General features: G+C 38.7%; 1 long non-coding RNA gene across 1 annotated transcript; it reads left to right on the top strand.

Annotated features, from left to right (window-relative positions):
• Positions 1 to 4,518: 4,518 nt before the first annotated feature.
• On the top strand, positions 4,519 to 7,733 carry LOC147980289 (uncharacterized). The gene is made up of 3 exons (XR_015599781.1): positions 4,519 to 4,697; positions 4,954 to 5,026; positions 7,270 to 7,733. It is a non-coding gene; the product is annotated as an uncharacterized LOC147980289 (long non-coding RNA).
• The last annotated feature ends 1,358 nt before the right edge of the window (positions 7,734 to 9,091 follow it).

The raw sequence follows: 9,091 nt of genomic DNA, 5'->3' as shown, positions 1-9,091 counted from the left end.
TTGCTTCTTCGTGGACCCTTCATGAGTGGAGCCCTCTGTGGACTCACGCAACCGTACCCTCCGTGGGTAGAAGCCTCCATCTACGTGGATGTACAATAGCACCACCTATCGGAACCACACCAAAAATCGCCGTGTCTTCATTGCGTTTGATCTTCTGACTCTACCCCTTACTTTCTACACAATTGCATGATTTATTATTTCCCTGCTATGTCTTTAGATATGCATGTGTAGAATGTCTTGGTGTTTGTAGGATCAAAAGTATGTCTAGAGAGGGGGTCATTAGACTACTTGACCAAATAAAACATAACCTTTTCCCAAATTTAGTTGTAGGCAGATTTTGGCAATTATGACAGGTCAAGCAACACCCTACACATGCAATTCTAAGAGTATATCAGCGGAAAGTAAGACATTGCACATGTAAGTAAAGGAGGGGTTTGGAGAAAGAAAATGTAATGGGGACACGGTGATTTTTGGCGTGGTTCTGATAGGTGGTGCTATTGTACGTCCACGTTGATGGAGACTTCAACCCACGAAGGGTAACAACTGCACGAGTCCATGGAGGACTCCACCCAAGAAGGGTCCACGAAGAAGCAACCTTGTCTATCCCACCACGGCAATCGTCCATGACGGACTTGCCTCACTCGGGTAGATCTTCACAAAGTAGGCAATCTTCTTGCCCTTACAAACTACTTGGTTCAACTCCACTTCATGTGGGAGCTTCCAAGCGACACCTAACCAATCTAGGAGACACCACTCTCCAAAAGGTAATAGACAGTGTGTTGATGACAAACTCCTTGCTCTTGTGCTTCAAATGATAGTCTCCCCAACACTCAACTCTCTCACAAAGATTTGGCTATGGTGGAAGAAGTATTTGAGTGAAAAACAACTTGGGGAAGGCTAGAAATCAAGGTTCAAATGGTAGGAACGGAATCTCTTGATCTCAACACATGAGTAGGTGGTTCTCTCTAAGAAAATGAGTAGTGGAAGTGTAGGCACATTCTGATGGCTCTCTTACTGAGTAAGAGAGGGTGGAGGGGTATATATAGCATCCACAAAACAATTACACACTTTTTACCCAACTCGATGGCACCGATCAGAAATCTCGATGGCATCGACCTATGTAAAAGATATGAACGTTGGAGGTCTCAGTGGGACCGACTAGAAACAACTCGGATGAACTGATGTACAATGGTTAGGGCAAACCTCGTTTCGGTGGCACCGATTGCATAAACTCGGTAGGAACAAAGTGAAGCAATAAGGCAACAGAAAGGTTGGCACGCCATCCCGGTGGGACCGATTGCAAAACTCAGTGAGACCAAAATAATCGCAACAAGTTAGAGAAGGTTTGGAAGCCATCTCGGTGGGACCAAAATAATTGCAAATGGTTACAGAAGGTTTGGCAAGCCATCCTGGTGGGAACGAGGACCATATTGGTGGATCCAATTTGTTAGGGTTTGGTTGTGGCAGTGTCTAGATGAACTCGGTTGGTTCGTATAGGGAAGTTTCGGTGGGGCTGAGTTGGAATGTAGGGTTTTGGAAAGATTTGGATAGAGAAAGTGGTTGAGGGTTTTGGAGCAATATCACTAAGCACTTGAGAAAATATATCATAATCAAAACCTAATCAATTTTAATAGTATTGGCTTTTCTATGGACTCAATGTGATCTTGGATCACTTAACCAAAAATGTAGAGTCTTGAGCTTTTGCCAATCCATGTCCTTGCATTTTAAGGGGTCCACAATCACTAGTCCTTGCCATGCCAATCATTGAACATCCTGAAATCTTTAAATTGAATGGATATTAGTTCAATGAGAAATATATTGATATGAATTACCAAAACCACCCAGGGATTAGTTGCACTTTCAGTGTTATCTTAACTTGTGCCAAAATCTGCCTAAGTTTCAACAAAACTAAAAACTGCACCTTTGGTTGGTTAAGTGTCGGTTCACCCCCTCTAGACCTATCTTCTTTGGTCCTACATATTTTTATTCTAAAAATGTAGCATCAGAGTTTTGAGAAGTTACATTCTGAGTCATCTGGATATACCATGACTATATAATGGAATTTGCCATAGTGAAAACCTAATAGTTGCCCACTAGAACTAATCACATTGAAAATGCCTGGAAAAAGGATTTGAAAGCATGAGTTACCAACTAACAAATACCATAAAAATTTGCATGACAAATCATCATGAGTTGATGCTACACCATGGTAAGAATTTCTTAGTAATTATGATTGCAAATTTTTGATAAACATGATGGCAACTATATGTCTAGTATAGTAGCAACTATGTGGTTAATAGAGAAATTTTCCTCAAGAACATGTCGAATTATAAAAATGTTTTGAATGATCACATGCCAATTTTAGAACAAATGTGCTTCCGACAAACCATGTCGAAATTTGGAAATATTGTAAATAGTCACATGCCAACTTAAGTATTCATATGCATGGAAATTGTTTCTCCCCTAAGTTTTCATATGCATGGATGTATATATTAAGAAAACGGAAGAAAAAATGGCAAGAGTAGGAAAAAAGCCACCAGTATGCAAATATTAATTTGTGATGGCCATCAGAAAATCATGGCAACTTAATACCCTAGAAAATTCATGGAAAATTAATAAAAGCTTCTGGTGGTGATGTCAAAATAGTATTAAGATTTTGCCATGGCCAAAATTTGTATTGGTGGCATGGCAAAACTTGTATTGGTGACATGTCAAAAGGTTCAACATTTACCCCCTTGCCATTGTGACCTAAGAGATGCCTAGTTGAACTTAGTTGCAGAAAGTTGTTATTAATATGTAAATTTCCATCATTTGATCTTTGATTTTGAATGCATACCCCAATGCAAAATCAACCCGAAGATACTAGTAGGCAGATAAAACACTACACACTGGAATGGATTGCACATTCCATTATGGTACACACGAGGACTCGGTGCAAGATAAGAGATTTAAATGCTATGAATTCTACCCCTAATTATTTTTCTTTCACCTATCTGGTTCACAAACATGCAAGAAAACTAAGGCACTAAAAAGAGAGCAAAAACCACAGTCTTCATGGCGTGAATATCATATGATCACGAAGGAAGTAGAGGCATGAACTAGGATGTACTACTACTGCAAGCTTCAGTCGTGTATGCTATAACTACTACAACAACTACTATCGCCCATGAATGAACAAAGTCACAACAGTACTCACTAGAGGTTGCTAGCACAAAGACATGCACAACTGACTGACCGAATGTGCGAGTAGGGTGAGTACGCTACCTTGGCATCATTTTAGGTGTTGCAAATGGTGAGGGCCACGTGGTCGGCCATGTTCTAGAGGAGGAGGTTGGAGATGGCCACAACCTCCATGGTGGGTAACTGCTCACGGAACAAGGCCGCAATGATCGCCCTCGTGTAGATGGACAACCGGCGTGCAGAGCTGCGCCGAGCCCTGCGTGAGCACATCAGCCACCTCATGGAAGTGCTCTACTACGCCACCAGAACTATTCAAAACTATTTGAGTAGCTGTGGAAAGAGATTGGTATGATTGACTAGAGGGAGGCGTTGAATAGGCAACTTACAATATTTTTATATATTTTCCGAGTTTATCAATCTTGTGTAAATCTGAGTTTATCAAATGATCTTTTTGGATGTTGTGGTCTTTTATTGTGGTCAATATCTCTATCTCTACTTGTATATATATTATGAAATTTCTTCAAGGACGACACTTCATGCATAATCAGCAAACGATACTTGGTCCTCAACAACATTAGCAAAAGCTTAAAAAGGAAAACGAAGGCGCAGGATGGCTGTTGGCCCTCCACGTACGATCGTGCAGACGCTGGCCATAAATTTATCGTCTGTATAGCAAGGCTCTATATATTATTACTACTCCCTTTATCCATATACAATTTTCACATTATACATCTCATATGCTATGAATCTTGTCAATAGTCAAAGGTAGTCTTGAAAAACACATTAGAATAGCTTATAAATCAAACACTTGGATAGTAGAAAAAATATTTAAGAATTATTATATTTTATATAGTGTTTTACTAGATTTTGTACATAGCGTTACTAGGGGGAGCAAGTATATGAGAATAATTACATAGGCGGACCACTCTATGGCAGAAGAAAATATTCCCACCAAATCTCCACTAATTATTAACATATATTTGTCACTAATAATTATCATTATCAACCTAAAATAGGAAGCCATTCAACTAATTGATCTCTGCCCACCATGCTATCCGAGAAAATATTCCCGATAACCTCAATTTTAGCAATTCTGCCGAGAAGGCATTAACTACCTACTTCGATGCAGGATCAGGATATGATCTGATGGTTGGACTTGGGAGTGCATGCATGAGTCATAATCATGGTATTTACGCCAGGGAGAGAGAATAACGCACTCGAGTTGAATAATTCCACGGATCAAAATTGACACCATTAACGCTCACTTTTCCGGCCTTCCATCCTATATATTCCCATATGGAGAGAGTAACCATGATATCCCTCAGGCACACAGGCCGCACACCTAAGATCAGAAAAGAGAGACGCCCCGCTCCTCTGTCCCCCACCCAACACTAGCCCCACATATTCGTCAACGCGGTTTCCACGAGGCCTTTGCCACTGCCCCTTGACGCGATGTCTGCACTTCCCACTCCTCGTGGGCACGTCGTCCCTCTCTCGGTTGTCTAGTCCTACCTTTGGTATGGTTTCCCTCGATACAGTGTCCATCCACTCGATGCTATTATCTTACCCTTCGTTTTATTATTTTTGATTCGCCTAGTGCCAATTTTTCATTAAATTTTTAGGGGCACTTTTTCATTTCCTAAATGAATTGGATTTGTAGTTTTGCCTACACTTTTGATTTTGTACGGGGTATCACTTTTTCCATGCGTGAAGGTTAGCTGATTCGGCTCTATCGAGATCAGTCTGTTTATAACATATTTATTAAATTTGCAGATTACAACAGGTCAATTATGGAGAGCGGCGTACGGGAATAGAAGGGTGTATTTCTCTTGCCTTCAAAAAGAAGGTGTACTTGTGTTAAGATAATAATTATTTTGTTTGAATCAGCATTGTGATTTGTGTTGAAATCTCAACGTTGACTAGTGTCATTTTTTGGGCAGACCTTCACACCTGTATCTTTTTTGAATTTACTTGTCCTTTATCTGCTACTTTATTATTCCTTAACTGCAACATTCAGAGAGAAAGAGAGGAACATGTAGGATGATAATCATGGGGTTGTGGATATCATTAGATAGGTTAGCACTTTTTGATGGCACAATTTACTAATGGATCATTCATGACTTATGGCTTTCAATCCTCTCCTAGCTGGAATAATTGAATGATTGCTAATTAATTTTTAGTCGATTGTGAAATAGGTATTCCCTAATGATATCAAAACCTTTGTTGTCTAAATGTAATGTTTCCATTGTTGTTTGGGTCTGATTTTCTCACAAACCGATAACATGGTAAGAGAAGATTCGTGTAGGCACATGAATGTAAATTATAAAGCCCCTGAGCACCACTTTTGTATTTATTTATGTCCCTAAAAATTTATTCTTTGTGTCAATTTGTTACAACATCATTTCAAGACCTAATAAATAATGATTTTTTTGTAAATATATCATCAACTCTTGCATGTGCTCAAAACTGATTTGTTGATCATGTGTAAATTCATCTCCCAAATTAGTTTGTTCAAAAAGCGGATCGTGGCTAGATACTTGATTCTTTACTTAGTTTCTGGATCACAATGGTGTCCGACTTCTGATAATACAATTTGAATGACATGCTATTATGTATTAATTTCATTTGTATCTTTTCCAAGAAATATTTTAAATTTTATAAACCATGAACTACTTGATCAAAGGTTAACATGTGTTGCATGTGCACGTGTACTAATCAAAACAAGGTAGACAAGTCTAATTCAAATATGTTGTTGACTTGGTACTGATTTGCACAACATTTAAACCGAAAAGATACATCTATGTCTCCCAAATTCCTTGTTTCCAGAAAGATTGAGATCTACCAAGAAATAAACTTTGAAGAAAAAATGCACCCATAATAAATTTCTTTTTAGAAATTAGCCTCTTCTAAGTGGCAGTTAGGAGCCATTAATAATTTCTAATTCCACATGCCTTTATTTGTTTCATTTTAGTCTACATATTTCGTTTCCGAGCAGAGGAAGAGCAAAGTGTTTGAGCAAAAATCCACGAGATCCCTTTCTACCTCCATTAACAAGGTCAATTTATAGTCTCTGCTTACACGTTAGTTGTTCCTTCCTTGCTTGGAGAGAAATGAACTTCTTTGTTTACATGGTTATGAAGTACTTTTTATCTTTATCTTTTTTTATGCCCTTCAACATCCTTTATTTAACGAGATGCTTGAGATATGTTTTTAACCGAGGAGATACTTCAGATATAGTGATCTCGTCCAATTGAGAATGTTTTTATATATCTCATAAAAAGGTCAATATGTCTACCTTGTTTGATGAGCACGTTTTTATGAGAGAAACCTATTGAGCACGTTTTTTATGATATCTATGAAAATGTGCTAAATTGAACAAGATCACTATATCTGAAGTATCTCGTTAAATAGAGATAAAACTACTTAAGAACCATGTAAACAAGCAAGATCATATCTTTCCATGCAAATAAGGAACAAATAATGTGTATGAAAAGAGTATAAACTAACCTTCATAATGGAGTTAGAGAGGGATCTCGTGGCTTTTTGCTCGAACACTCCCCTCTTCCTCTCCTCGACAATGAATTATGTAGACTACAACGAAGCAAAGAAATGCATGTGGATTTAGAAACTTATTAATGGATCCAAGCCGCCAATAAGTAGAGGCTAATTCCTAAAAAGGAAATCTATAATGGGTGTGTTTTCCTTGAAGTCTATTTCTGGCTAGATTTGAATCTTTGTAGAGAGAAGGAATGTGGGAGATATAGATGTATCTTTTTAGTTTAAATGATGCGCAAATCAGGATCGAGTCAACGACATATTTCAATAAGGCTTGCCTACCTTGTTTTGATATTGATTATAAAAAGACCATGTGATACGTCTCAAACATATCTATAATTTTTTATTATTTCATGCTATTATAACATCACAATTGTATGGTTTTTATAGCATTTTATATTAATTTTCTGGACTAAATTATTAGTCTAGTGCCCAGTATTAGTTGTTGTTTTCTACATGTTTTTTACTTACAGAAAATCAATATCTACAGAGGTAAAAAACCTAAGGATTTAATATGTTCTTTTGGGCATGAAGGTTCCAGAAAGCACTCGTGGCAGACGAGAGGACCCACATGGCCTCCGCACAGGCACGAGGTGTGGCCAGGGCCTTTCCCGCACCCGTCTGCACCGCCTTTCGCCCATTATTCCACCTATAAATCCCTTATTTCATGAAACCCTTCACAAGATTTTTCTCTGAATTTTCCACCACCGCAAGTTTCCATTCCTAGGAGATCCAATATGAGGCCTATTACGGCAATCTATAGGAGGGGGAATCCACCATGGAATGCTTCTACATTACCTTATTGCCTCCATGACCATGTGTGAGTATTTTCCTTAGGACCTTTGGGTCCATAGCAATATATATATATGACTCTCTCTCTCTTGTTCTTAAATACCAAGTTTCTATGAGCTGCCTCACATGATAAAGATCAATTTGATGTAATCGGTGGTGTCTTTGTTGGGATATGATGAATTTTCACTTTATGATCCGATTTTTCATTAAAATCAATTCAATATTTTGAAGTTTCTTTGTTGTATAATTAAATAGCTTTGTATGGTCTCTCATCTATCTATCTTCTTTGGCCAAGTTTTATGGTTTTTCTTTAGAGGGAGTGGTGCATTGTTGTGGGTTTTAATCTTGCGGTGATCTATATCACAGTGACAGAAAGGGACCAGACACATATTTTATTGTTGTTGAAAGGACCACAATGTCACCTAGAGGGGTGAATAGACATTTTAAAAACTTCTACATATTCGTCTTTATCCTAATGTGTAAATAAACTAAGCGGATACTTTTCAAGCACAAATCCTAAATATACTAGGCTCAACTAAGTGCACCAACAACTTAATCTAAACAAGATGAACATAACAAGGATACTAACAAGCAAAAGTAAGTTACACAAACTTACTTGAGCAATATCACAAGCTATGGAAATGTATCACACAGGTTAGCAATTCACACTAATCACAAGATATATCAATAGAGCAAGTATGAATTGCAGAATATAAAGTGTGGGCCTAAATAATCTCTACGAGGAAACTAGCCAACACAATATGATGAAGACAATAATATATAGTGAATGCAGTGTCAAGAAATCAAAGTAAACCACAAGTAGTCTCTAGGGTTCGAGATAATCGAAGACACGGAGACGAGGATGTATCCCGATGTTCACTTCCTTGGAGAGAAGCTAGTCACCGTTAGAGAGGTGGATGTTACCACAAAGGAACACCAATGCCATGAAGGATCACCGTATTCTACCTTTGAGACAACATCGGGAAGGCATTTCTCAACCACTAGTGGTAGACCTTGAGGCAGTCTCCAAACCTTCACAAACTTTCTTAGGGAAAATCACAAGTTAATTTCTCACCAGAGCACTCCTACTGCCAAGGAGTCTCCAACCTCCAAGAGTAACAAGATCAAAGGGGAAGTGTCCAAGACTTGCTCAGATCATGAATTCCTTTGGTTAGAAGAGGGACAAGGAGTGGATCTATCACTTGATTGGAAAATGTCTCAAGAATTCTCATGAATCTCTCCGGGTCTACGGTTTGGTGTAGGAGAAGTGAGAAGGAGCCTTTTATGTTCTAGGGTTCATATGAGTGTCCTGCTCAACCCCTCCACGTAGTGGTGAAGGGGTATATATAGTGTGGCCCCCAAAAGTAGCTATTTGAGAGTAAAAAGCTGTGTCAGGCTGGACATCTGGGCTAAGGCGGGACATCTAATGGCTGAGAAGTGTGCACACGAACACAGAAAAATAGGTACAATATAGATGGCCCGTACATCTGGCCAAAAGCGCCCAGCTACTGGAACCCCAAGTCGGATTTCCGTAATGGGTCCGGACATCCAGGGAGTCCCAGGA

The sequence above is a fragment of the Triticum urartu genome, chromosome 3A (assembly GCF_056163025.1).
Source record: "Triticum urartu cultivar PI428250 chromosome 3A, HENAU_Tu73, whole genome shotgun sequence".
NCBI lineage: Eukaryota > Viridiplantae > Streptophyta > Magnoliopsida > Poales > Poaceae > Triticum > Triticum urartu.
The sequence above is the reverse complement of the archived record's forward strand: the minus strand, read 5'-3'. Positions and strand labels throughout refer to the sequence as shown.